The following is a 4,783-nucleotide window of genomic DNA, read 5'->3' as shown; positions in this document are numbered from 1 at the left end:
AGCATTAGGGTGGTTATTTGTTCCCATTCTGTGTTCCTAATGTGTGAGTTCACAGCTATGAATTTCCCTCTGAGATCTGCTTTCTTTGCATCCCATAAATTACAATAAGTTGTGCTTGAATTTTCATTGAATTGTACATAATGTTGATTTTTTTGTTTAATTTCTCCTCTGACCTATTGATTGCTGAGTAGGGTGTTCTTTAATTTCCATGTGTTTAAGGTTTTTTTCTGGTTTCTTTTGTCATTTATTTCCAGTTTCATTGCACTGTGGTCAGATAATGTGCATGGGATAATTTCTGTTTTCTTAAATATAATTAAACATGACCTACGGACCAGTATGCTGTCTATTTTAGAAAATGACCCATGTGCAGCTGAGAAAAATGTGTATTCAGCTGTGTTTGGGTAGAAGACTCTGTATATGTCCACCAAGTCCATTTGTTTCAAGCTCTGTTTCAGTTTTGTTAGTTCCTTGCTAAGTTTTTGTCTGGTTGACCTATCTTTTGGAGACATGTGTGTGTGTTAATGTCTCCTGTTAAAATTGTAGTATTGGCTATTAGATTTTTCATGTCCATTAAGATTTGCTTTATATAGTTGGGTGCTCCCATGTTTGGTGTATACATATATGTGAATGTTACCTCGTCCTCTCTAATTTTTCCCCTAAGCAGTATATAGTGGCCTTCTTTATTTCACTTGATCATTGTTGGTTTGAAGTTGAGACTGTCTGAGAATAGGATTGCTACCCCTGCATTTTTTCTGAGGTGCTGGGGCATGTTGTATTGTGTTCCATCCTTTGACTTTCAGCCTATGAATGCCTTTATGAGGTAAATATATTTCTTGTATACAACATATTGTTAGATTTTGTTTCATAATCCACTGTGCCAGTCTATTTCTCTTAATTGCTGAATATTGTCCATTTACATTGATGGTTAGAATTTAGATATATTAATTTACAATTAATGTGTTAATTACCTATTGTAGTTCACTCCTTTTTCTCCTGTGTTTCATTGCTTGCCCTATTTAGTTGGTTGCTTCTGTTCTCATCTTCTGTTCTCCTCTCTAGAACATCTTTCAGTAGCCTGTGTAGGGTTGGCTTTGTCATCACAAAATTCTTTAGCTGTTCTTTGTCATGAAAGTATTTCACTTCTCCATCAAAATTGAAAGAGAGTTTTTCAGGGTATAGTAGTCTGGGCTGGAATTTGTTTTTATATAGGACTTGAAGTACTCTGTGCCATTCTCTTCTTGCCTTCATGGTTTGTGAAGAGAAGTCAGCCGTAATTCTGATGGGTTTTCCTTTGAATGTGAGCTGCTTCTTTTCTCTAGTGGCTTTTGGTATATTATTCTTGTGCTGAATTTCTGTGATCTTGAGTATTATATGTCTCGGTGTGTTTTTCATTGGGTTGAGGTTACTTGGCGTTCTGTATGCTTCTGTTACTTGAATGTCAGTTTATTTCCTCATATTTGGGAAATTTTCTGCTATTACTTCTGCCCATATTTTTTAATGTCATTTGTGTTGACTTCTTTCTCATTGATGCCTATTAGTCTCACATTTTTCATCTTTGCATCATCTTGCAGGTGATGGACTATTCTTTCCTTCATTTTCGTTGTTTTTAAGAGATCCTTTCTTACCTTTTAACTAGCTGCACCAGCATCTTCAAGATCTGAAGCTGTCTTCACTTTCACTTAAATGGTTTTGCAAGCTTGTGAATAAGATTTCAATTTCCTCTATATCTCTTTGACTCTGCTTCACGTGACCTATTTGTTTCATATATTGCTCATTCAAGGAATCCGTCATTTTTCTAATCTCCTCTATCTTCTTTTTCAATGTCTTCTTTAGAAGCAGTTTTAAATTCTTCTACTGCAGTGTTTTTTTCTGATTTGGTTTCCACCCTAAGTTTCTGTATTTGCTTCTTTACTTCAGATGCTGTGATTTCTGAGAATTCTTTTTTTATTTCAGAAAAGAATTGTGCTCTGAGTTTTTCTATCACTTTCTGTTGTTGCTCATTTACTACTGAAGCTATTAATTCATGCATTTGAGCAGATCTCTGTCCTCCACACTTGTTCTGTGTGGGCACTGGGTTTCTTCCATATGTTTCTGTATTTGATTCTTTACTGCAGATGTTATTAATTTGGGGATTTCTTTTTTTATTTCCAATCTGAGTTCCTCTATACCTTTCTGCAGCTATTTCTTTAATTCAGAAGCCGTTGATTCATTGTGTTCAGCTGGGTGAGTCCCAATTTGTTCTGTGTAGTGTCCTCTACACTTGCTATGGGTGGGCTCAGTTCTGAGATTACATTTTGTTCCTTCTTGTCATTTTGTGTAGCACTGTCTTTTGACCTTTGTTGTAGATCTTCATTGTAGTTACAACCTTAGCACGTACTGTAGTTCACATGCAGATCTACAAAATTGGGATTTATCCAGCTGTGCCTGGCTTGGTTCTGGCTGCTGTGCTCAGCTCTTTCCTGCTGCTTCCCTTGGGGGTGAACCTGTTTTGCCCCTCTGGCAAGATTTTCTGCTCCTGGACTAGCTGGGTGGTTCTATCCTCTACACTCTCTGCAGGGATTGCAGCTGCAGGGTTTCATCCCAGGCCTGTATGCCAGGCCTGAGCTGAGCCTGGAGGGGACAAGGTGCAGTAGTGAGGAGAGGCAGCTCTCCCACAACATTCAGTGCGCCTGTGCTAGGACTGGGTCTGTGGGTTCCCAGTATGTAGCAGAAATTCAGACTGGGCGAGCAGTGTGGAGGAGGTGCTGTAGAGTAGTAGGAGACATCCCAATGGGGTGGAAGAGTGTCTCACCCATGCTGTGCCTTGTCTGGGACCAGTAGTAGGTCCCACTGGTGGAGGGTAGCAGGAAGCTCTCCCACACACTCACTGGGCCTGAGCTAGCAGTTGGTCTGCGGGTTCCTGGAAAGCGGCAGAAATTCCTACTGTGTGGGCGGATTGGACGAGGTGCTGTGAAGTACTGGGGGGTGTCCCAAGGGGTGGAGGGTGTTCTCACCCATGCTGCGCCTCAGCTGGGACCAGTAATAGGCCCTGCCATTGCAGGGTAGTGACAAGCTCTCCCACACACTCACTGGGCCTGGGCTAGGATGCAGTCTGCATTACTTGAATATTACCTGTGCGCAAATTCAGCAAAATATTGTAAAAGAGTACAGTAGCCTATAATAGTATTGGGTCTTCCACTTAACTGGCTATGTCAAAAATTGTTGACCTGAGTCCCTACAGCTCAACATAACAGCATGGCTTTACTTCTTATATTTCGTTTTTATACTTTTCTCCTGGATGGTTAAGACCAAGGTAAAGCAGGACCTATGCAACAAGAATTTTAGCTTTTAGGTCTGATAAGGTCAGTGAAATCCCCCTGGATTTATCCTGAGATCCTGTACCTCAGATTGTAGAATGTTTGTCAGTGTCAGCCATGTGGATGAGTCACGGCCATTGCTTGGACTATGTGCTCTCTATGAAAGCCTGAGAGAATGTTTACTCTCCATGTCACTCTCCTTGGGCACACTCTACATCATCGATGACTTTTCTCTTTGGCCCCATAATCTCCTTGATCAGAAAATTTAGTACAATACCAAGTTACCTATCGTTACAGTACATATTTTCGTATGTCTTGAGTTTTAAATGACCTTGGAAGGCTAGGGCCAAAATGTTGGCTTTCCTTGTGGCCCTTCTTTTTCTCTAATTTTGGTCTGCAAACTTAGGTTGTTAATCATCCAGAAGACAAGCTTATTGTTATTACCATACAACTTAGGCTGTTAAGCTTTACCTCACTATCTGTCTGAATATCAAACATCTTAGGCATAACATGGAACTGATATTTTTCATCAAGTATTGATATGTTGAACTTTAAGTCCCCATAGAATATGTTAAAAACATTTAAATTTTAGAATATATTTTAAAAAATAGCCATAAAGAATTCTATACATCTTATGTTTGCATATAAATCCGAAAATCTCACCATATATGACCTTGAAACAGGACAATCCCTCAATATTCCTTTTCCTGTCTCTTGCTTTCATTCACCACCCCATTCTTTTTGAACAATCATCTACCTGAGAGACAGCACAGCAGCAACTGGCATGTCATGTCAAGCAGCCCGTATTCAGAAGACCAGAATGACAGGCACTCCAAGCATGAAATTAGTATTGCAGATTACCATCTTCAGTGCAATTTCTTATTTCACAGGTATCAGTATATATAGTTAGTCAGGGTGAGAATCTTTCCAATTAACTGCTAGAATCAAAAATCTTCTGGAGATTCTAAGGATCATTGCCTTGTCCATCTTCTACATATAACTGTATGGCTTGACATTGTCATGTTTCCTAGCTCTTCTCCTTTCCCTCTCTTAATTAGTTAGTCCTCAATTTCCTACTTTCCTTTTACTTGTATTATACCTTTCTATTTGTATTTCTTCTTTTGAGTTCTTATACTAGGCAAAGTATAGGATATTTACACAAGTGTGTCTGGTTTATTTCACTTATGGGTATATGTTCAAGTGGCATCCACTTCAATATAAAGGCTTCGAGTTTATCACTCTTTATACCTGAGTAATACTACATTGTGTAAAAATAACACATTTTTTCAAGCATTCTTCAGGTGATGGGCATCTTGGTTGTTTCCAAGATTTGTCTATCACAAATTGTGCTCCTATAAATGAAGGCACACATATATCACTATGATATGATGCTTTCAGATCCTCTGGGAAAATTCCCAGTAGAGGAATAGCTGGTTTAAAGGGGATTTCCAGTCCAACTTTTCTAAGGAGTCTCCATACTGATTTCC

The sequence above is a fragment of the Octodon degus genome, unplaced genomic scaffold (assembly GCF_000260255.1).
Source record: "Octodon degus isolate 3935 unplaced genomic scaffold, OctDeg1.0 scaffold00320, whole genome shotgun sequence".
Lineage (NCBI taxonomy): Eukaryota > Metazoa > Chordata > Mammalia > Rodentia > Octodontidae > Octodon > Octodon degus.
Note: the sequence above shows the minus strand (reverse complement) of the source record.